The 25,151-nt window shown below is 40.8% G+C and overlaps 1 protein-coding gene across 1 annotated transcript in view; it reads left to right on the forward strand.

Moving 5' to 3' along the window:
• Window positions 1–25,151, forward strand: part of LRP5 (LDL receptor related protein 5) — a 106,986-nt gene that overhangs the window by 46,884 nt on the left and 34,951 nt on the right. The window lies entirely within an intron of this gene.

The raw sequence follows: 25,151 nt of genomic DNA on the forward strand, positions 1-25,151 counted from the left end.
GTTTGACAGGTTTGTGAGTTGGCACTGCTAAAGATCCTAGCACTCAAGCTGTTGGATTGGCTTTCTCTTTTTCACCCCTTTTTTCCCCCGGTTTTTTTTCTTTTTCTCCTCTCCTTTTTTTCTTCCACCCTTTCCCCTTTTTTTATCCTAACACAGTGGTGTTTTGTGTGGTGTTATTTTGAAAGCTGCTTCTTATTTTCTCCTCAGACCTTTTGTTTCGCATTTTTTTCTACCTTCAAAAAACTAGCAAGGGCAGCCTTTTTCATAGTCTTCTTTTCCCTGTTCATAGTTTTGGAAGAATGGGTCAATAGATTCTTTGCATTGCTCTTTCCATTACTTATGGAAACCTAGTTGTGTGAGTGGTTTTTCTCTTCCTTTGTTTAACAGAGGAATTAAAAGGTTGACAAATACCTTGTGTTTTTAAAGGCCAGCCTGTGCCTGGTTCGCAGTGATTTTTGCATTAGTGCTAATGTAGAAATGAGAGCAGCAGCGAACAGACAGGAAATAAGGGGAGCAGTATGTCAGTACTGTTCACATTTCCAGTAGGAGGGAGGAAAAGCAGAAAAAGAAATGTGCTCTTCAGCAGGACCAGGAAAGCGGGTTTTAAGTGGTCACCAAGCAGACTAAGGAGATAAGAGATTCTGTAATATTTAATTTCGTTGTAGTTTTCTAAATTGTAAATTTCTTAGCTTAAAACTGATGGTCAGTGTCACTCAATTGAGTTTTTCGTAGCTGGACAAATGAATAACAAACTTTGTAGAGAAATACAGTTGAGTTGGTAATTTCCTTCTCTTGATTCTGACTACTCTGATTTCTGTCTGGGGTGCTGCATGTTTCCCTTGTCACCTTTGTTGTCTGACTGACTTCATCTCTGATGGGCCTCTAATGTCCTCTTGCATTTGCAGCTGGTGCAGGTTTTTCTGTCACCTGGCTTTTCTCTCAGGAACCTCTTGTGAGCCACTGTAAGAACATACTGGGCTCTTGTTCATCTTGCCCTGCCTCTAGTGACTTCAGTCCAACTTTTAAGGCCGCCTTGTAGATGTCACCTACCGTTCACTCACAGCTGTAACATTTGCCTGGTACTATTCCCATCTTAGATTATATTTTTGCAGTAAATTTTCTCCTGCTTCTTAATCTGAACTGATTTTCCTTTGTGGGATGTTTTACCTTTATGAATCTCCTTGAGCAGAGCTCTTAGTTCAAGAAGACAAGTGATTGCTGAGGTTATATTTTGCCAGTTATTCATCTCAGGTGCCTTTGAGTTCTTCACTTGACTTAAAGTTATTTTCCAGCTAAAAAAAAAAAAAGGCATTTTTTTTCCTAGATCAAATATTGCATTGGTTCGTTTTTAATTATGTTGTCTACTAGCTCATGATTATATGAAATTTTGGATCATGTGCTTTTTAAATTTATTGATAAGGTTTTATGTGTTTAAAAGTAAAACATCTTGATTTGTAAAATGGGTGGCAAGGACAGAGTGCATTTTTTTCCTAGTTATGGACCTGGTTTTATTCCTTGTTGAAATATCAAACTTCATTGGCAAATTTAAGGCAAGAAGAAACTTTCCAGGAAGGACATCAGACATTAGAACCCATGGGACATTAGAACCTAGGTGATTGCTTCTAATGTAAAACTGGCATCCTTTTTGTCAAATACATTGATATTTTAGTCTTATTTTGAAAACCCTATTGCTGTCACCTAGTAGGTGAAGCACTGGAGAGGCCCTAGTCACAAAAGCTGGAGAGAAGGCCTTGGAGAGAAGTCAGGTGAGATCTGTCTCTAGGAGAGTAGAACTGGTTTTTGTTCCTGTTCCCTGGGGTTTCTCCTTATCAGGCTGGTTCAGCCAGTGAGGTCGTGGGCCCAGTTACCCTGCTGTCACCTGCCATTCCTGTAGCCTGTCCATCTGTTAAAGGCCCCAGCAGTTAATACAGGTCTACATGAGCAAAGTCTCCACTCAAACCCTATGCCTCTTGTAAACATCTCAGAATGGATCTTTGTTTTATCAGATAATCAGAATTAATAACCTCCATGCATCAATTTCGTGAATGTCTGTGATGAAAGATCTGGTTTGGTTTCAGGTCTCGCTTCCCTTAGCAGTTAGAAGGGTTTTACAGATTCTGCTCAGTTTGGATGATCAGTCCTCTAATTTACCTTCTGGTCCTCTCTGCTCTCACATGTGAATGTTTCTTAACCCAGAAACCATGGCTGTTTGTCTCATCCAAATTCTGTGCTACCTGTGAACAATTAAAGGGATGTCCTTTTCCAGTGAGGAAAGATATAAATACAAATGTTTCTTTTATTTTAGCACTGTTTTTACTGAATCCTTCTGTGCTGCTTTGGTTTTGTCTTTGCTTTACTTTTCTTCAGTCTGACCCTGTGAGGTGGCAGTATTGTTAGCTCTCATGGCTCCAGCTGCATTCCTGTAGGAGTCAGAAGGTTTCTGTGTCTTTTGTCTAACCAAGAAGAGCTCTTCACCTTGGCCACGTCTGGAGGCCTGGCACTGTTGTCTGAGGTGATACAGAAAATCCTTTCTTAAGAGGTACTTGGTGTGCCTTGTGTGTGTATGCAGACTCAGAAGGATCTGGGGTTAGGAAGGAGTATTCCCTATCATTTGCTGTCCAGCCTGATCTATGGTCCTGTTCCTGTTACCATGGTATAGAAGTGGGAGCTGTGCATCTTTGTGGCAGTGTAGTTGTCATCCACTTTGCCCGAGGCATGTGGATGGGTGACATTCAGTGCCACAGAGGGACCTCAGTGTGGCGCAGTGTATGAATTTACCTGGACCTCATGTTCTTAAATGGTTTCGAGATGGACATTTGTGAACCATTTAATGAGTTGGTGATTTGGCAGGTGTCAGGTTTTTTCATTGGAAGGGAAAGCAGTTGTGCTTCTTTTTCAAAAAACAGTTCTGTGCTTTCCACTGATAAATGGTTGTCATGCAGCTACATAGGATAATCTGTATATATCTTGTTCTAACTGTATAATCCTTTCTGGACACTCGAATTTTTGGTGCAGGTTCATCCTCACTGGGAATGATAGAACTGGCCAAGTCTGTTGTCAGGTCAGAGTATTAATGGATGGCATATTATTAAATCAAATCATTAAAAATGCTTTAAAGAGAAGCTGCAACCAACAGCTGAATGTAGAACCAGTAGTCCCTGCATGTAGCAACATGAAGCAGGACCTGGACTAGAATCACAGAAATGTGTCTTTGATAAAATGCAAGTGAAATATTTATCATGAGCATTAAAAAGAGAATTGTTTGGGTTTGTTTGCACAGCTCCCACAAAAATAATGTCATCTTAAGCAAATTTTCAACATCCGGCTTGTCACTGCCTGGACAGCTTGCGTACAAACCAGTGTAGCTGGGAAATCTCGTGCCTGTGAATTTATACTTAGATTGGAAGTTACTCTCAAAGGCTGTGCTGTGCTTTGGAAATTTCTGCTAGTCCAAACTAGAAAAAAAAGTACAAAAAAATGTACATTGCCCTGCTGAATTCCTACTTAAAGATGGCCCTAAAAAAACAGCCTAAGGTAAAACGTTACCTTGGTGATTCAGAAATGTTGGGTGCAGAAGAATGAGACATTAATTCCGGGTTCCCTGGGGAATCTTGGAGGTGACAGAGGTCAGAACCAGAACTTTCTGAAGATTCTCCCAGAGTTGTAATTGCAAGACTCCTGGGTTTGGAGTTTTGTTGTTTTTCTTCTTATATGCAGTTTGTGTTTAGGAGAGGTTTAATATGGTCCAGTCTTGGATTTGTTCCCCTAGGGAGATACTGCATTTTGCAGCACCTTTCTAGAGCATCTTCTGAGGCAGTGAAACGTTAGTACTTCCCATTTAGAGAAGGACTGAAGTTTGTACCACCCAGTTCTGCAAAGTTGAAGAGCTCTTATGAAGGGCAGTGATGTTCGCTAACTTTAGAGATTATTAGATTCCTTAACTTTAGAGATTATTAAATTGAGACATTAAGTGAACTGCTGGGAGATGGTCAGATTTGGGACTCGGGCCAGGTCTGCGAGTTAGGCGGAAGGTTAGGAGTGTGGAAGAAGTCGTGTCCCTCAGGCTGTGCGAGGGCCAGGAAGGTCATTTGCTCAGAGCATTTGTGTTGTCCTGGGAGCACTATCACTCCTCCTTCCTTCAGTATGAGATGTTCTCCTGCTAGTGGGAGTTTCTGGCAGAGCTGCACTGGGGAAATCTTCCAGCATAAAGTAGATCCCCAGGGGACAAAAGTAGATGGTACTTGTACTGACTTGCTGCAAGACCTTTGGCTGAGTGTTTCAGCATCTTGTGCCCCTGCAGTGGAAGAAGGTTAGTGTTTTCCAGCTTGTTAAAGCCTTACTAATTTAAGGTTTATGAAACGCTACATAAATACTAACTTACTCTTGCCAGCAGATGAGATTCAGGGCATCTTTGCAGCATGCCACAGCCTCTCCTTTGGCCTCTGCTCCTTCTTCTGTATGGTTTACACTTTCAGTGTTCTGATCTTGTGAATCCACCTTCAAGGATTCACCAGCAGACCAAATGGCAAAACTGTTCTTGGTAGAAGCATTTGCCTTTTGCTTCTGGCCATGCAAGCAAGAAAAGCAATATGGTCTTCTCCTTGTCTTGGATTGTAGTCATGTCATTATGGGATGTGGCCTGTGGACTTTGTGTGGTGCTTATGCATGAATGGGATTTCCTTTTGGTGTGACCATAACGCCCTTGGGACTGTTCTACCCTGTCTGTCACCTGTTTGTTCCCGCTATGGAGACAGTTCACAGGGAGGAGGAATCCCATGTGTTCCACAGAACCAGTGCACTGATGTCATCCCTGTGTGATCAAGAGCTTCTCATCCATGGTTTTTGTTCTCTTCTTTTTCTGAGATCTGTAGTACAACTCTCCTTGTTTTTTTTTCCTTTCCAATTTTTTTCCTTCCTATTTTCATAATTATCAATTACCTGTTGATTGTGCTACACTGTATGAAAATCAGTGCTGGCTGTTACCATTTTTAAGAACACAGGAAGGGTTATCAGTCTTGCCTTCATTATCTATTTCCTGGCTTTTGAAAGTTTGAATTTGTGATTGTGCTGAGGCACCCAGTAGCACCGGACAGCTTTGTAAGTGCAGAGTTAAAATTTTGTTGGTGGATATCCCATCTTGACAAAGAAGTTGAAAACTCATAACAAATGATTCTCAGAAGATTGCCAGTGAGGTTTGGGAGGGGGAAAATGGCTGAGGTCAAAGATAATTTGCTGCTACAGATTGATAATAAAACACGAATCATTAAGTGATGCAGCAGCAGACAGACTTCTTAAACATGTCAGATAAGTCTCATCTCCAAAGCGGAATGGGATACCTCATGCCATGAATTAATTTCTTTTTCTCCAGATTAAACTCGGTACAAATGCAGAATTTTTTATGCCAAAACATGCATTTGTTTGAGAGGATGAAGAGGTCCTTTGCATCTGTATGCTGTTAACATCTGACAGGTTTATTTCAGCACATGAAACTCAAACAGTTTATTCGAATAACATCCAGGTCCATGCTCATCTTTGAGTTCTTGAGCAACCAATCCATTGGTGAATCAACTTGAGAACCACTGTCTTTTCAGCCTTGGTGATTTAAAGTAAATTGACTTGAGCTTCTCCATTAGACACCTCAGCAAAGAGTGAAATGAAATTCATTTCCATAAGTTCTCAAATACCTTCTGCTTTGGAGAGGTGAGTACTAGACAAGCCAAAAGCACCTCACTTGTCAGCTTGTCACCCTGGTATCTTTCCAAATAAGTGAGTTGAAAGTTTTCACCCTAGCTTTTTGCAGTTACTTCTGTGTCCATGTTGCAGTTTCTTTTGACAACTCCTTAGACAACCAGTGAAGTAGGCAATGCCAGCTGTTCGTGGTCAGGGGGTAAAGAAGAGTCTCATGTGTTGAATATAGAGTTGGGACTCAGACATTAAGATACAGGCAGTGGAAGGTCATGGGAATTCTCCTGTCTATGATCAAACCAGTTTTAGCTTCCTTTTTGTGAGGAATTTCCTCTAAGTATCTAACAGTTTATTGCATAACAGCTGCATAGTCCAAGCATTCCCAAAATTTGAAATACTTTTTGTGTGGAAATGGCCAGCTCTTTTATAAGAAGAATTGGGGTTGGTCGTACTGAGCAAATTCACCACAGGCAGTCTTTGAGTAAATTAGCTGATTTTTTTACTCGCAATTGACATTAAACTGACAAATATAAACGCTGTGATACAAGTCAGGAAACTGTGTTATCCTTAATATAAACAAACAAACCAACCTTCCCTATATCCAGAGAAACTTCTCAGACCATGATAAGCCATCAAGTCTAAATACAGTTCCAGATTTAAACAGGAAACTGATATTTTTGTAGTCACAGTGGCTGCCTCCTCCCGTGTCCTTATGTTCAAAACCCCCATACATTTCCAATAGATGAGTAGTGAGTTTGTAGATGTGTAATGGTGAGTTTGTTTTTATTGTTCGGAACAGTTATCTCTATTTTGGGTACTAAGTACTAGACCCTGGAGATCAGCAGTGATATATCATTTTTCCATATTGTGGAGATGCAGTTTCATTTTTGCCTCTGGCATAAGTGCCTAATTTCAAGATTAAATAATTGCAATAATTTGTACATTGACTTTGAGCTTCTGAAGGGGGAAATTAGTAGTGCTGTAGTTTTTTGGTCTCAGCATTTGGAATAAGGAGTAACAGGAGCTGTACATTGTCCTTTGGTTAAATTTTTTGTATTCCTTTTAAAAACATGGTCAGCCAATGCTTCCCTTTAGCTTTAGCCTGTCTACCCTCTTATCCACTGTCTGTCAAGGGTGTGAAATGTAAAGGATGTAAATTTACAAGGATGTAAAATTCACGTCCTTATTTTTGGTAGTTCCTGTGTGGTTTTTTTTTTTTAATCTGTGCATGGCAGTGTCAATCTGGAGGCAGCAGTGGCTCCTGTGATTTCACTAATGCTGCATTAACCATCCATGTGAGCTAGAGTAGTGTGTGGTGGTGTCCTGACTGTTTCCTTGCATGCAACGTGGGGGTAACTGATAGCTTTCTGTACAAAGTGTTTGGATCCATGGATGGAAAGAACTGAGAGAGGCTAAGCACTGTAGTTTGTGAGTGGAAAATTGACCTCTAGTTAGCCTCCCCCTTCTTCTAAGTATACACTGTGTTTTGTTTGATAGTGGAAATCTAATCCTTTGGGAAGCACAAATTCCTATAGCAGCTCTGATATGTATAAATAAACCCATATTCCTCATTACAAACAACATCAAAGCAATCACAGTATGGATTAAAATACACAACCCACCCTCCTCCATACTAATATGCAGCAATGCAGAGTTCAAATGAAGCCATTAGCAGTATCTCCAAGTATTTGGCAAAAGCAACCACACTTGTGTAGCTACAGGCGATGAAAGTCCCTACTACAAAAAGGGAGGGACAGGGGGAGTAGCCTGCATTGATCTAATTAGTCAATGAAGCACAAAGAATGTAAAATCTCATTATGTATCACCAAGAAAATTTGGCTTGAGAAGTAAAGAATATGAAAGTGATTTGTCCATGGGTGGGTTATTTGTGTCTTTGAATCTTCCAACAGGAAATGGGATTTCTGCAAACATATTAGGAACACGCACATGCACATACATGCACACACAGAGAAGTATCTATATATATGTGTGTGTGTGTGTGTGTATCTGTATGGATACATAGGCACATGCAAACATATAGCCAGATCCAGAAACTTCTCAGCCCTTACCAAGGTGTGTTTTCATGAGAAAGTTCATTATAGGGAGAAATTGAAGGTTTATTGTTGTTTTTTTGTTTTGTTTTGTTTTTTTCATTTGGGTTGCTGATGCCAGTCACAGCCTGAAAACACAGTGCGTGGGTGTTCCAGTGTTATTAAACCCAGACCCGGGGTTTGTCCCATTGCCCCAGGCAGTGCAGCTCATGCATGTAACAGCTCTTCTTCTTAAAGATCTGCTTGAAAGTGGGGACTTAAAATGACTTTTTGTAGCTTGCTTTTTGCCCTTATCTTTGAAGCCTTTCAGGGATTCATGTTACATTTTTAGAATTTCTCTGAAACCCACAGTACTTAAAACATTTATATTTCAACTTAGGCCGAATTTCCGTCCCAGTCAGTGTGTCCTGAGAGCTGAAGATAAAAGTAAAGTGCCAAATAAAAATTACAACACATTCCCTTCCCCCAAAAAATTTAAAAACCAGCAAAAACAACCACAAAAACTCACAAACCTAGTGCAGTACCCAAACAGCCACCCACAAAGCCCCAAAGCTAAACAGCTAAATAGACAAAACTAAAGGGGAGAGGAAGAGACACAAGCACTGAAATGAAGAGACTAGTTCAGTCTTGCAGGGGGCCAGTAGCAGGAACAAAGGAAGAAGTCATCCTCCTCCTTCTTCACAGAGTAAAACAGAAGGTTTGTGAGTCTCCGGAAGGTTGTAGAGTCAGGGGGGATGACATTTGGAGAAAATGAGTGTTAACACAGCAGGTTCAATTAATGAGCTCTTGATTACTTATTTTTTAATAAGTGATTAGTTATTTTTTATTAAGTATTTAATGTTGGCTATGTTCCAGCTGCATTCTGCTCGGCCCCAGCCAGACTTGTAGGCTCATTTTTGTTGACCACTTTTGCATCTGTCACCCTGGTTCTGCTTTGCTCCTTCCCCTTGAGCTCTGCTGGGACAAAAGTTCCTTACCAAACTTTGAAGGTGTAATGTGGATCATGGTCATATCAGCAGTGACTTGATGAAGAGGGGGAAGATCTTGTGACCCTCAGCAGCCAAGGTGAGCACAGTCAGATCTCACAGTTCTGACTGAATGCTGTGTGCAGTAAACTGGCAAAAATATCTTCCTTTCTCCCCAAAACATGAAGCACATATCAGCTGGTCCCTCTCAGATACTGCAAACCATCCGGGTCCCGTCTTGAGCTATTTCTGAGCAGTGGCCTGTAGAGGCATCCACGACCACAACTTGCCGTGTTCTAATAGTCTAAAACCAGCAAAACTTTGTACTGAAGTCCAGACCTGCACAAAGAAAAAATGTGCATCTGCGCTGCTGACAGTGGCAGTGAACTACCCAGGGGCTGTTGATGCTTCACAGCTACTTTGAGAATTCTGTGCTCTGTGGGGAAGGACACATTGGGACACAGAGCAGCTGCAGTGCAAGGTATTTTCTGTTTTCTGGAACTGAACCCTGTGCCTATCCACAGATCATTTGTTTCTGAACATGCAAATCTGCTTCCTCTTTCCAGAAATCAGGTGATTGGAATTAACTCTCACAGCTGAGAGAGTGCTGGTTTTTCAGTCTGTGTCAGAGTAGAAGCCTGTTAGGTGGTCTTTGGCTCACAGCTCCTCATTGCCATTGTTCCATCAGCAGTGGTGAAGACACTGGGATTGCCTCAGTGGGAGATAACGCACAAGGGAAACTGATGAATTGGTGTGTACAAGTTAATGACTTTCACCAAACTATAAATAATAAAAAAAAAAAAGAAAAAGCATGAGCAGCCTGAAAGACAGATGTGCAGGTGGACATCCAAGGACACGGTTTTGGATGAGGCAAGTCTCATTCCTGGAACACACCCTTTTATTCTGTGCTTTCCAGTGAATGGGACAGCAGCCATAAAGCCAGGAGTGCTGTGCAAGGTATGAGATTAAAAGGATAGCTGGAGCTAAAGCAGGAATGCTGAGCCCTTTTTGGATCAGGAGTAGAATGCTTCACAAGTGTGGGGGCCCTGCCCTTTGAGCCAAAGTCTAAATCTGACTTTAGAAAAGAAGTTGAATGTTTGTGTCCATTTGCAGGCCTGCAGACTTGGTGGAAATGATCATGAAAATAAAAAAGCATTGGCAATTACTGAGGTTGCTGAATAAGAAATTACTTAAATACCAGGCAGGGTTGGCAGAGGTCTGTGGTAAAGGGTAGAGGGGGTATTCCCACAGTCCAATCATGTTTTAGCTGATACTGGGAGCTTAATACCTAGAACCTTGCAGATGGGATGTTTTCCAAGACAAGCATCTCAGCCATGGTTTGCTGGAGCTGGACTTGACCCTTCAGTAAGCGGCTGGAGGGAATGGTTTATACTTATGAACTATGAATGCAGCAGCGTCTCATTCTGAGTATTTGCTGTGCTTTTGCAGGAGACTTCTTAAATGAAAAGGCAGAAGGTAGCTAAAACAGACTGTCTAGCCTTTTTATGAGCTGCTTTGTTTTAAAGTTGGCTGTAGGAGCGAGTGGAATATTAGCTGTGGTATGTTGAGGTAGACTGCATCTTGACCACACAGCCAAAAAAGGGTGTTTGAATACGTGGTACAGTTCACAAAGAGAAGACAGTGACTGCAACACCAAAATCAGATGTTACACTTACTTTTTTTGTTGTTTATTCCATTGTTAAAAGTAACCTCTTAGAGAAGAAGCATTTTTGCCTTGCCCATGTGTGTATGCTTAGAGGAGGTGGATGAGCCTGCAGACACTGGGGGAAGCAAGTAGTGCCATGAACAGGGCACTGGGAGCCACTGCAACCACGGCCTTTGGTTAGGAAGCTCTCCCCTGCCCCCAGTCTTGTGCTTTTTCAATAATTCAAATGACAAGGCAGCTAAGTTATTTGCTTTCATTCACCACAAACTCTGGGAAGAACAAATTTAAAGTATGCTCGTGTTCTCCTAAAATTCATGTAGAATAAGAGGAGGATAATAATGTATGTGTCTGAGAAATATTTATTAACTAGTAGTGTGTTCTCTTGATACATCAAAAGCTGGGTTTGATACCTATGTCTCAAACTATGATCACAAGTGTTTCCTGAACCCATGTAGTACTGAATGAGAGAAATGTATTTGTTTTTCTCTTTGGTAACAGTCTGTCGTTGTCAAGAGGTTTTTTCATTACTATGTCAAAATGACTTTTAGATCCAGGACATCCTTGGTGTGAAGTCTCCTGCTAGTCTGACATGTGGCATGCAGGTTTGCCCAACTACAACAGTTCCTCAGATATTCCTAATGTGTTACAGCGAGGTTTTTTAATTGAATGAAACCACATAGATATGGAAAAAAGTCTTCTGTAGTGTGTGATGATACTGCAGATGCTCTTCCTCTTCTACTACTAAGTATTTTGTTAAGTGTATGAAAAGGTGTGGGGCTAGGAAGAGAAACAAGATTTCAAGAGTGGGTTGTCACCTGTTTTTACTTCAGAATATGCTTACAAAGACTATCTAGAAAGATGCAGCTTTAGGAGACTTTACTTCTGCAGAGTGGTAATTACCTCTAGATAGCAAAACCAGACAGAAATTTTACATTGTTAATTATACATAAGTTTTAAACAATGCTTGGAAATATATCTGAAACCTAAGTTTACCCTGTAAGACTAAGTACTAAAGCACTTTTTTTTTTTTTTTTTTAAAAAATCTGGGAAAGAAATTGGAAGTTCTATAACTTGCCCCAGTGCAGCTTTTTTTCCCCTTAATCTAATTATATCAATCTTAAAAAAAAAAAAAAAGGCAGAGCATGTTTGTTTTTTTCTCTTATGGTTATGTTTGAGACTTACTAGCATAATTGTGCCAAAACTAGGGTTGAAGTTTCTTGTTTTATAACAGCGTTGCTGTTCTCAGAGCTGGCAGATTGTCTGTTCACAATGGATTCCATATGTGCTGGAGACCACAACGTGAAGGGATTTACAGAGTACAAGTTGGAGTGCAAATAGTGGAGGTGGGAAGCACTCATCTCCTTGTTTTTTAGTTTAAAAGGGCTTCATTAAACAGCAGTCACACAGAATCCCAGCATGGTTGATGCAGGAAGGGACCTCTGGAGGTCCTGTCCAGCCCCTACACTCAAGCAGGGCCACCAGAACAGGTTGCCCAGACCACATAATTTCTGAGTATCTCCACAGCCTCCTGGGCGACCTGTGCTATGGCTTGGTTAGTCTCACAGTGAAAACCTGTTTCCTCATGTTCAGAAGGTACCACCTGGGTTTGGGTCTGAGTTCGTTGTCACTGGGTACTACTGAAAAGTGGTATGGCTCTGCATTTTTTACTCCTTTCCTACAGGTATTTACATACGTTCATGAGATTTCCCCCAAGCCTTCTCCAGACTAAACAGACACATCTCCTTCAGCTGCCTTTTTTTTTTTTTTTTTTTTTTTTTTTTTTTTTTTTTTTTTTTTTTTTTTTTTAATAAGAAAGATGTTAATCACCTTTGTAGCCTTTTGCTGTACTCACACCATCACATCCACATCTTTTTGTGCGGAGGAGCATGGAACTGGACACAGTACTGCAAGGGAAACCTCATCACTGCTGAGTAGAGGAGATTGCCTCCCTTGGCCTGCTGGCAGCACTCCTGATGCAGCCCAGATTACCATCACCTGCCCTGCAGCAAGGGCACATATTCAGCTTGGTCTCCACCACGACCCCCAGACCCTTCTCTGCCCAGCTGCTTTCCAGCTGGGTGGCACCCAGCTTGTGCAGCTGCCTTGGCATTGTTGCTCTCCTCGTGCAGGATATTTTGCTACAGTCTGTGTAGATAGTCATTGACCTTGCCACAGGAAAGGCTAAATGAAAACGGAGTGTTTTGTGGGCTTCAAGTTCTGCATGAATGCATTGTCCAAGGGTAATCAAGCTACCTGTATTCATAAGATTTAGTGTGCATTACACCCATAAAAATAAATGAATGCCTGTAGATGTAGTTCTTCACCGTATTTCTGTCATTTTAAGCAGTTTACACCTTTCAATTGTTTTGGAAGTCTGAAACTGGAATTCAAGAGAAGAGTGTGCCGTTCTTGTGTTTCAGAGTGGTTCTTCAGAGTGGTTCAGTCTTAGGTTGCCTTGCTTAACCTGGACTTTATTCACTCAGCACTATAGCTGAGAGAGGACAGAACAAGTTTCAGGTCTTACATTGAATCAAATTCTTAGTCTGGCTGTGCAGACACAGAAAGGCATGTGCTGGCAGAGGAGGAAATGAGAATGAGCTGCAAAGTTTGATGGGTAGGAAAGGTTCTTGAACTGACTCTTCCAGCAGCTGAAAATGATCATGAAGTTGCTGGGCTATTGTGTAATAAATTTATAACCTCAACTGTGTTAAGAGAGGCAAACGAGCATCATAAACCTTTAGTGTTGGCTTCAGTTTTCTCAAGTGGAGCCAAGCATCCACCTGGGGAAAAGAAGACTTAACACTTCTTCTAGATACCTGTGGAAGAGCACTGGCTTTTGCAGCTTTTAATCCAAAGAAGGAGGAGAATCAAATTTAAGAACTTTTTCCTAGGCTTATCAAATAGTGTTGCACTGGTAGCAACAAGATCCAGGAGAACCAGTTTCTTGTATTCACATACACCTTCAAGAAGCAAGCAAAGAGAGATAGAAGTCTTCATATGCATTTCTAGAGGTACTAACTTGAGAAGAAATAATACTGTTTGAATTACCATACTTCAGTTTTTCTTGGCTGAAAAATGCTAAGATTCCTTTTTCTTTTTACACAAAAGTATTTTCAGGAAACATTCTTTGATTATGTAACTGTTTTCACAGAAACAGCTTTTAAACTAATTTTCCAGTAGAATGTGGTTTCTAATATTGGGATTTGACTCCTGAGGAGGCTTCTGTGAATACCCTTGCAACATCTTTAATTTCTGCCATTGGCCTCTTCTAAGCTGAGAATAGACTTGTCTCTAATTCCTTAAGAAATGAGAAAAAAGTTTGCATTGCATTCATTCTGTGTTATTGAGATGAACGGCTTGCTTTTTTTGTTGTTGTTGTTGTTTGGTTTTTTTGTGTGTTTGGGGTTTTTTGTTTTTGTTTAAGCCTTAGTTCAGGATTTCAAGAATTTCATGCAATATTTTAGATTTTTTTGTGTGTGTTCTTATAGGCAGCTTACCAGTGATTCCTTAAAACTTTTTTATTGTTGTCAGAAGGTCCATCAGTTTTAAATAAAGTTTAAGCATGTGTTTCTGATTAATTGAAAACTCTTCGTACAAGTATTGGAAAGTAGACTGATAACATGACTGCAGATAGTTTTTTTTTAATTTAGAATATGTGATTTTATACTGCTTTAAAAAAAAAAGCAGCAGTGTATGCCATGTATTCCTAACGATAATGACATGAATGACTGCAGTAGTAGGGTTATGTCTTTATGTTCCAACCCTTCACATTCTGTGATTTTGTGTTACTTTAACAGATGAAAGTTGCATCCAGGCTGGATGCTGTTGTGCTCACTGCTGCATATGGATATCATATTTGGTGGAGTTTCTTCAAAGCGTGAAGTATTGGACAGCATTGGCTCAGCCTTTTCACCTCATATTCCTCTCTCTATTGAATGTATTATGAACCAGAAATGTCATGTCCATTCCAGATGCAAACTCTCTCTACTGTTAATGTGAGATGCAGTTTTGGGTTGGCATTAATCAGTTCAAGCTCTCTCTCCTCTTGCACTTGAGAGTTGTATTGTTTGAAGAGGCATTTGTAAGACCTCAGTGAGGAGCAGTGGTGTAGCTGGTTATCTCCTGTGATGCCTCTCTTTCCTTTAAGAGCCTGAGTACTGCTAAAATCATATTTGACCTCAGGGGCCTTGAGGATTCCAATTTGGAGATTCTTCCCCTCCTAATTAATATAAGAAGGTAGGAAATGCTTTCCTCAGATGATCATTTGTAGCCTTTCTTTCTAAGTCAACTTTGCTTCTTGTTCCTTTCAGGACCCTCTATTAAATTACCAACTTAGAACTTTAAAAGGGCGTGTGGGCTGAGGCCAAAGTCCATCTGATCCTAGTTTCTAACTCCAACAGTGAACCAAACCAGGTATCTATAGAAGGGGAGAAGCTGGGTGTGCATATGCTATTTACCTGAATAGCTCTCTCATCTTTCAGGTAATTTTAAGCTCAGGGGCTTTGCCTGGATGTGGCAGGGCAACAGTTGATCCATATAGTTTGAGTGCCCGTGAGATACGAGTTGAGTCATCAGCATTTCTGCCTTTACCTACATTAAAATACACTGTTAGAGGAGTGTGTGGCTCACACGAAATGCTTGATTTTTTTCATCTACTCCTCCATTACTCTTGTTCTAGCCTGAGCAGCTGCTTGTCAGCTACAGAAAGAACTCCTTTAGAAATAAACATCCTTGAAAAAACAAGCCATCCAATCCAAAAGACTGAAAATGTAGTTACTGATGTTTCCTTGTCCTTCTATTGTAAATCTAGGCTCCTGTTGTAGCAGGTTTTCAGTTGTGCTGCCCTTCAGGGAGGGATATGCTGCCATTAATTAATTATTTTTAGAATGTAGATTTCTCATTCCCACCTCTTTAAAACTGAATCCTGGTTTTCTGCTGAAGCCTTCTATATTCTGAAGCATCATGTTGCAATCTCTGGTAAAATGAGGTTTTACCCTAGTCCAGTGTTTGCACAGTCAGGGGAATACAGGGCAGAAAGACAAATCTTGAAAGGCTCGAAAGTGGAATTGTTGCCTTCTCTTCAAGTTCAGGGTGAAATAGCTGTGCTCTTCTCCCTGTCATTGGGGTCCTCACCTTTCATGCATAACAAATAATGTGAAAGCAAGCGTAGCGTTTTGGATTTTAGTTGTTCAGAGAGGAAGTCATTAGTTGGGAGATTACGGGTGAGATTGGTGTTGGGTCAGTTTTCATTGCTTGGCTTTGCAGACATCCCCTGCGGGTGACTCAGTCGTGTGCACAGGTTGTGTTTTGCCCCTTTTACCTGGGATTAAGTGTTGTCAGATAATGCTGGTTTCCCATTAAATAGGAGCTTTTGGGGCATTTGTGTAGGATTAAGAGAGCACGAGCTTTGTGATATGTTTCTAATTTAATGTCAGCCCTCCAAGGTAAGGTTGTCAACTATTTAACATGTTAGTCGTCAGTTATTTGCTGGTTTATTGTTACACGAGTTCTTCACATCAGTTGCTAAAGGCAGTCCTAGCCCTTCCTCTCTCATAGTGTGTTCCTGCTCTGTCCTGGCTGGCATAGCAGTCTGTGCAGCCATGTGGAAAAACAGAGCAGGGAACTAATCCAGCTGAAAAATAACCAGCCAAAAAGGTTTATATTTTTCAGTCTGATACATTTTCTGCCACGCAAGTAGTTGTGCTGGCATGGCAAGAAGGTGTCAACGTGAACAGGAGAGTGAGGGGCTGGAGGTGGAGTGGCATCTGCTCTGAGCAGCACTGCCTGCCAATTCTAAACCGTGCTCTGCAAGATACGTTATCTTGTCTCCTTTCTCTGGTATTGAGGAGCAGTTTGAATAGACAAGGCAAGGTTCAGAAAAGAGGAAAAAAATCGATCTATTTCATGCATGTGTAGAAATAATGTTTCGAGATATGGGATGACTTACTTGAGGGTACACTCTGGGATCTCTCTTTGTCTAATATTTGAGCTGTAAAACCAAATCATCTTCTTCATACCTGAGTTAACTGCTCAACTTCAAATCGAAGGGACTCTTAGGTACTTTTCTTTTGGAGTAGAACTCTTAAGTGTGGCCTTAGTCCAGCCTGATAAAGGCAGAGAAGCAGCTTGCAAGTTGCAGTTGGCTGTAGCTGACTGCCTGAAGATGTTGTGTATGTCTGCTCTCCTCTTACCAGTAGAGGCAAAGTACACCTCTTTTATTTACTTTCATAGGGGTGCAGGGAATCATGCCCTAAAAATCTGTCTTGTAGGCTAAAAGGATATCCTAAATTTCAACTAAACTTCTGACTCCACTGTTTCATGTTGGTTTGATTTGGGAAGCTCTTCGTGAACAACCTTACTTGAATTTACTGTCAGGAGCCTCAGGGTGTTTAAGAACCCACCTCAGGGTGGGTCAGATTATACAACTGTGAGAACTACATGAAAAGTGTAACATTCTGGGTAATTCACATGATGATCTGGCCTCCAGAGAGGGCTGATGAAGAGAGAGCAATGTAATGAAGCATCTTCCTGTGTTACATTTACCCCACCAAAGACTCAAGAGTTTTGTCTGCAGGAGTGGTGGCACCCTTGGTATGTGACACCTCAGAACACATTCTGTACCACAGTCATCAGAGACAGGACCTTCAGCACTGCAGGACTTGGTTTGCTGTGGGGAGCCTTGTGGGTTGGGCTTCAGAACATCCTCTAAGGGTCTGTTTTGCCAGGCTTGGCAATAAGGAAGGTAGCTTTCTTTTGAAAACAGATCAAGATTGTGCTGGCTAAAAAGTTAAAGGTTTTGCCTTTTTAACCATTTGCAGGGACTGGAGACCATCTAGTAAGTGCATTTTTCCATAAACTCTCTGAATGCTACTTAGCAGAACTTATTTATATTAATAGTGTCTCAAAAAAATAGGATTGCTATTGTTGCTTATCCCAGGTGACAGTGGAGTGCAGGCTCTTATCAAGGCAGGAGGCCTTGGCATTATCTGTTCTTTTGGGAGACACATTTCAGCTGTCAGAGGCACCTGGGCTAGTTCTGCAGGAGGTGGCAGTTAAGTTGTGTGGTAGCCTGGCCTCTGTGCAGCTGTAGATACTCCAGCTGACTGTGGACAACCTGGTTTAGGTTTCTGTGCATGGCTTTTCCTTCTGCTTTGTTGACATACACCCTGCATGGTGGTATGTAAGACTGGATTTGCTGGGTTAGTCTATTGCAATATAGTTTTTATAAATGGTACAAATAGAAGGGAATCATTAGCATTTTTGTTTACTTGTGCCAGGAAGCTTCATGAGATGAGGAATGGAATGAATGTTTGTAAATGCATGCAGGAGTCCTTAGACTTTCACTGCCTCCCTCCAAGGTGGCATTGCATGCCCTCTGCCTTTGGTTGTGTTTGTATTGGATTAATATTTCATGTCTCCCTTAACAGAAATATTTAATGAGAGAACTTTGATTTAGCTTCTGAGGAATAATGAAGGAAAGTACATGAGGCTTGGCTGATAGGTATTTAGCATCCATTCTTCCAGGTGTAGTGCCATAAATGGACATGTCTAGGGTCTACTCTTTAGCCTTTGACTTCCAGTGGAATTTCTGTGCGTGACATTTGTGGTGACTTAGAGCATAAGGGATTCATTACTGAGCTCTTTGAAGCACTGTACGTGCCTAGCACGGTATGAAGAGGGTGTGAAGAGCTACAAGCGACTTCACGTAATTGCAGTGTGGTGAGGCTGAGAAAAAGAATCTGTTATGATTCTCCAGGGCAATGCTAAGAAGTTGAGTTCTGAGCAAGAGGTCCCACTGTGCTGGACAAAACACCAGTAGCTGGATCTCAGTTTGCTGTGGACAGAGGCTGACTGCAGGAGACCTTGCATTGTAAGGCCTCGGGAGGGGGGCATGACTCAACCAGTGTTTCTCAATCAGTTGTTCAGGAGTCTCTCATTGTCTGTGACATAAAGGATTATTTTTTGAAAAAAAACCACTAAAACCCACATATTTTGGAGTAAGGAAACAAAAAGGATTAAAATAGCAGTAGTACATTCTACATTTATCTTTATATTTCGTTACAAGTTAATGTTAAGCATGGTAACATTGGACAGGAGGCAGGTTTTTTCTTTGGAAAGATTGACCAGTATTGGTGCCACTTTCTGTGTCAAGGTCTATTGTAGCTGCTGTTCTTGGCATCCTTTTGACTTTTTAAAAAATTCCAGTTGGCTGCTGAAATTGCTGATTTGGTTTTTTGGACTCAAAAGTTTACCACAATTTTTTTATTGTATCAAGCTCGTTTCATTTCTTTTCATGTCTTTCCTTCATGATGTCCATATACATTAGAGATGTTCTTGCAGTCCCAGTATCACCAGCCCAAGAACAACATGGTAAATATTTAGATGATATGCTATTTCCACAGACCTCTAGTGGTCTGTTGAGTTGAAAAAGTGTTTGAATTTCGAAAGGAGAGAAGATCTTATGGGATTATTCCAGTCCCTTGGAAGTATTGGGAAATCAGGACAGAAATGGAGAAAAACTAAGATAAGTGAGTTTTAAAAATATTCCTGTAAAAAGTTTAAATTCTTCTTCACCTTTCCCAGACTAGTTATCTAGAAGTTGGAGAGGCATATTGTTTTCATAATGGATGTTAGCTAAACTTGAGAGTTGTTCCATTCTCCTTTAAACTCACAGTGGTCAGAATTTGAGAATGAAAAACTATTTACAGAAGGTAAAATTTCTGTCAAGTGCATTAAATAAGCAACTTCTACCTAAAAATAAAACTGGAATACTAATTCAGTAGTTTCTGCATGCTTTAGGGTCTAGCCACCAGTTGCCGTAAATTATTTTTGTGTTTAACTTTTTCCCCTTTTAAGTGGTTTTGAAGTCTGTGATCGTGTTCCTGCTTATGAGAGATAAATTACAGAATTGATCAGCTGTACCCTTAATCCTCTGATACCCTCTAAGCAGGAAAAAGTTCTGGAAATGCCAGACTGTCGTAAATCATGAAGGACATTAGCTACTCCTGGAAGAGGCTTATAAAACATAAGCAGGTTCAAAATCACAATCATGTTAACACAGCCTTTCCAAGAAGAAGAAGTTCATCCATCTATCAGTGTCTGCTAGAGCCTATTTCGTGTGCTCGTATTTTGGAAAGTCTGTCTGAAAATGCACTACTCTCTGCGGAACTAAAATATGTGAAGTCCTAAGAGAACTCTAGGTGTGATGGTGATTTGTTATGGAAAAATATGAATAGATCAACACTGCAAATAAATAACTGCTTCACATGGTGATAATATGAGCACAAGCATAAGAATATGTTCTGTTTATATTATTCCCAGAGAAAATGGTGGATCACTGTAAGCTACCACTTTTTATCCTGTAGATTTATATTCTATTGCATCTGTCACCTTTGTAGATGGTTGGGTTGGTTTATGGGTTATTAACAAGTCACTATTTAACTGTCTTACATTAATTTATAAGCCTAGATTTTATTTTGCATGAGACAGAACAAAGTGATAAAATATGTTTGAGTTGTTGCCTTTGGAGCAGAGTTTTAGAGTATTCTGTCAAGAAGCTGACATTGCTGGATAATAGAGAATTTTGTTTGCAAGACTGTCAGAAGAACGTTTTGAGTGTGGCCTCTTTTACCAATGGCTATAATTTGGTATTTCACACCACCTACTTTGCTTTGCCTGTCTAAGGACTGGCACATCTGCCCTGACAGCCATGGCAGGCCACCACCACAGCTTCAAGAGAGAGCCAAGCACCAGGGATGGTTTGCCACCACTGCTGTGCTTTAGCTCTAGGAGACTGCAAAGGTACTTCTGAAGGGAGATTGTCAAGAAAAAAAGAGTATTGACATTCAGTGATCCTCTTTGGAATTTTCTTTGCTGAGCATCTCAAAGTGGCTTTTGTATTATGAGTAAAATAATACTAGTAGCCGTAGAGAAGTATGTTGTGATGCTGTGTCTTCAGCAAGGTAAAATGACATGTTCTTCAGTGAGAAGTGAGACATGTCTCTTCAAGAAAGGAAGAGAAATGAAAGGAAAAGAATATGAGAGAAAAGGGTTGTGATGGGTCACTACATGTATTTGCAAGCAACAAGTGGTTATTCACAGTCCGACAGGGGTGTTGCACTCACAGTATTGTAGGGATTGATTCTCTCTGTTCTCTTGGTTCATAGCTTGCTCTGAATGTTAGGTGGGTGATGGTAGTTTGGAACTGCAACCAACCAAGCAATGTAAGAATTCAGAAAATAATGATACAGATGTATGTCATCATCAAAACTTGTCTGAAAGAAGAGCCACAATAGTACATGCAGGACTATTCTGTGAAATGTAGTAGCAATAGAAACCTGATGAATGTTGTTTATGAGGCAGCTTTTACCAGGTAGTCAAAATATTGTCAAGGGGGACAGAACTATGGACAGCGATGAGGAACTGCTTTACAAATGCTTGAGTATACTGGAGTATACTAACGGCAACAGTTTGCTGACTCAAACAGCCCATCCTTGTGGAAAATGACCAGATATGTCTGTTGTCCATCCCTCTCTTCTTTTTTGATACATGGGTTCTGGTACTGTTTGGTTGAATGTTTTTCCCTTTTCTGCTTGCCAGTATCTGCCTGACATTAAACCCCTTCAGACATTAAATAAAAATTTAAAAAAAAAAAAAAAAGAAGAAAGAAAGAAAGAGAAAAAAAAAGTGTTTGCTTTTATCCCAAAGCATCAATGAAAGGTGTCTGTATTTCAGCAGTTGGAAATATTAGTGAATGGCTTACACTCAGCCGAATATAGACTGTGGTATAAACTGCTCACAGCTGCTTCACTCTTCTCTTTTTCGGGCAGGCTTCTTTACCCATAGGAGTTTTCTATGTCATTCCATTTTTCTTTCCTTGCTGACTCTCCTGTTTTCTTTTCCACACTGCCCACCTGATCTGTCTCACAAGTTCTTTCTTGAGCCAGAGAAGGCTGGGTATGTTCGCTTGAGGTGCCATTTCAGAGTCTGCTGGTGAGAATCCTTAGAAGCCATTCAGAGAAGGGTTGAGGTTGGAAGGGACCTCTGGAGCTCAGCTGGTCCCAACCCCTGCTCAAGCAGGGTCACCTGGAGATGGGTGCTCAGGGCCATGGCCAGATCGCTTTTCAGTAGCACCAACGGTGGAGACTCCACAACCTCCTTGAGCAACCTGTTCCAGTTCTCAGTCACCCTCACAGCAAAAGTGCAGCTTTCCACAAGATCTGCAAGACTCACAGAGCTACAAGCCCAGCACACGAGTCTCCTGAAAATGCCAGTCATGTCATTTTACTGTTGCCAACCTGCTGTGTCTGCTCACGTAGTGATCTGTCTCAGCCCAAGAACGATTTCCATTTGACTACGTCTTTGTCTTTAGCAACCGAATAAATTTTGTTTTATCTTAGTGACTGAAATATAGGGGTAAGGTCTTAGAGGTCTCTTTGTTGTTCTGTCAAAAGATGTCCTGTATCTATGCTGAATAGCTATTTTTTTCATAGATGCACCTGAAATACAGCTTGACTACATGAATCATGCTGATGTGTAGAATTTAATTGCATTGTTTTACTTTAATCTTCTTCAAAGAGACAAGAGCTTTTGAGTGTTATATTTAGAAATATTTGTAAAATCATTTTGCATACATTGCAGCAGCATCTAAAAAAAATAATCACACCTTACCACCTTCTCGTGTTTTTTGTGTAATTCAGTTCATTAAGGCGTTTGATGTTGATTTCACTTTGCCCACAACAGATTTTAGCTGAGCTTGGCAAGGCCTCATTAGGAGATTTGTCATTGAAGTCTTGAGACTAATCAGGGGCGTTCAGTGTGTGACGCTGTTCAAGGGGAGCTTTCAGTGTTTTGTGTGTAAAGCGCAACACATTTAGTGTTTCATTTATCCTTTGAGATCCATTTATCACTTACAGAGAGAGAAAGAAAACCCTGAGTAGAATAAAGCCTATTCTAGTCAATTTGTGCTAAATTATAAGGATTGCACCTTAAAGTCTTCCCTTTTGTCTGCAGTTAGCAGATCTTAGTTGTCAGATATTAAAAGATGAGTTAATATGGTATTATATTATCTTTTCTTGTCTTTCATGTTGTACATGTATATTATAAAGGTTCTTGCAGTCCCAATATCACCAGTAGAAGAACAACATGGTAAATATTTACATGATGTGCTATTTCCACAGAACTTTAGTCATCTGTTGAGTTGAGAAGATGTTTGAATTTGGAAAGGAGAGGGTAGAGATCTTAGGGGATTATTTCAGTCCCTTGGAACAAATGGGAAATGCTGATTTAATAACAGGAGTTGTGCTTTTGGCCATATTGTGAGGCCTGTTTGTAGATTTTTACTTTGAATCCTTGTGGTTTCATTTGATATGCTAGAGTGGAGCTGTATCTCCGGGAAGGTGGATGACTGCGAAATTTGAAGTGAAGACTGTGTCCATGTACCTGTATTGACCTGCATGTGACACCTCCCTGTTCAAGCTTTGCCCTGGCTCCTGCTGTAAGATCATTCCCTGCCTGTTGCCATGAAGTAACTCCCACTTAGAGGGCTCGATGGCTCTCAGCTCAGAAAAATCCTCCAAGTCAGAGTGGCCCTTTCCGCATCCAAGGGAAGCCTGCTTGGATTTGTAGGTGTTCCTCCCATGGTATTGGGGAAGAATGTTTGAGAGAGAGAAACAGCAAACTTTTATGCCATCGTTTTTTTTGCCAAAATATAACCTATTAAACATTTTACTGCTGTCTGATTCCACATTTTGGACCTCCATTCCTGCTATGTTGAACACCCTTACAGTTTGGGACTGCTGCAGTAAAGTCTCACCAGTAAGGTCTCTCTTCCCAGGCTGAGCAACATCAACTCCCTCAGCCTTTCTTCATAGCAGAAGTCTTCCAGCCTCCTGATGATTTTTGTGGCCCTCTGAACTGACTCTCAGTCCTTCTTGTACTGGGACCCCAGAACTGGATGCAGCCAGGTGGGGCCTCTCCAGAGCAGAGTAGAGGGGGAGAATCACCTCTTTCTACTGCTGGCCATGCTGCTTTGGATCCAGCCCAGGACATGAGTGACTTTCTGTGCCATGAGCCACATGACTGGCCTGTGGAGATTTTTTTCACCCACCAGCACGCCATCATCTTCAGCAGGGCTGCTTTCAATCCCATCATACCCCAGCCTGTGTCAATACCAGGGTGTGCCCTGACCCAGGTGCAGCATATTGCACTTGGTCTTGTTGTCTGATGAGATTCCTGAAGTTCAACAACTTGGTGTTGTCTTCAACATCCACAGATGTGCATGGGTTTCAATAAATGTCTCTGCATCCTTGAATTCAGTCTCCTCCTGTACATTTTAGTCAGCACCTCTAGTATTTGAATTACACTTCTACTGTCCATTTCTGTAAAAGTGGATGGAAATGTGGAAGTCTCATCCTCATCCTGCAGATGCACTGTTGTAAGGGAAATGGTGTCCTGTTTACTTAGTGTGGCACCAGTTTGGCTCCAGCACCTGAGTATGTGTGACGAACTTTTGAACCTTCAGTATTGCCTGTGGGACTGATAGTGTTCTAAATAAGTCAGCATTTGGGGTTTGCCTGGACATGATGTAGTGACATAATTGCAGAACCATTTGGCTTTTAACTACCGATGCAGCTTATTTTTTTTTTTTAAATGCACTCCATTTAGCTTAACAAAATAAAAAGGTATTAATCTTCAGTCTCTGCTACTCCATCAAGTAGTGGAAGAATCATAAGCTGATGGGCTGATACAAAGCTCCCTTGAAACTTAGTTTGCAGGAATGCCTGTGTTATTTTTAACTGTCTCCAGCAGGAGGCTTTTTGTCTGGAAGGAGTCCAGAGGTGTACATTGTAGCCTCTGTTCAAATTCACATCTGTTATAGCGATGATTTTCGTGCACAGCATAGGTGGATACAGTTGCAGCAGTAGCTGACTGCTCACCTCTGTTGTTTGGCTGGTGGTAGCTGGAAAATCCAGTGCATGTCCCTCGTGTTGGGTTGGCTTTGGCTAGATGCCAGGTGCCCACCAAAGCAGCTGTGACTCCAGTCCCCAGCAGGACAGGGGCGAGAAAATGGAATGAAAGGTTTGTGGATCAAGCTAAGGACAGGGAGAGATCAGTTACTGTCATAGGCAAAACAGGCTCAACTTGGGGAAATTACTTTCATTTATGTCCAATCAAATCAAAATGCATATTGTTTTCACAAATCTCTAGAGTATTGTATGGGTTTAAAGTGGAGATTTCATATTTAAATTTATTTGGATATCTGCTGTGTGTATGAACGTAGTGAAATTCACATGCTAGTGTAGAAAGATGCGGTAATTGTCATTGGCCATGTTAAAAAATTTTTTTTCTGCTGTTTACTGCATATGAACAGAGCCTTACGACTCTATTAAATTGTGGTAAAAGTGATGGTTTATTTTGACTGCCCATATTTAGGCATTTAATGGCTTAATATTACACTACATGAGAGTTACACAAATTTGTAATAAAAAATAAATATTGCTCAAACACTTAGTTAAAAGTTAGATCCTTAAATCACAAGAAAATAGAAGCAGTTGACAGTGAAGGGAGCATAGTCACCTACAAGGTACAAATTTAATATGAGTCTGAATAAACAGTTTCCAAATAATAGCAAAGAGGAGGCTATTTAAAATCTCAATCACGGTTCATGAAAAGGACATGCTGGGAGTTTCAAGAGGTCATTCCATAGCAGTAGCTGTTCAAAACACAATTGATTTTGCCGTTTTAATTGTACCCACATTAGAGAAGATTATATTTTCCTTTTTT

The sequence above is a fragment of the Chamaea fasciata genome, unplaced genomic scaffold (assembly GCF_029207755.1).
Source record: "Chamaea fasciata isolate MVZ Bird 193981 ecotype frontalis unplaced genomic scaffold, bChaFas1.0.hap1 SCAF_7, whole genome shotgun sequence".
In the NCBI taxonomy this organism is placed as follows: domain Eukaryota; kingdom Metazoa; phylum Chordata; class Aves; order Passeriformes; family Sylviidae; genus Chamaea; species Chamaea fasciata.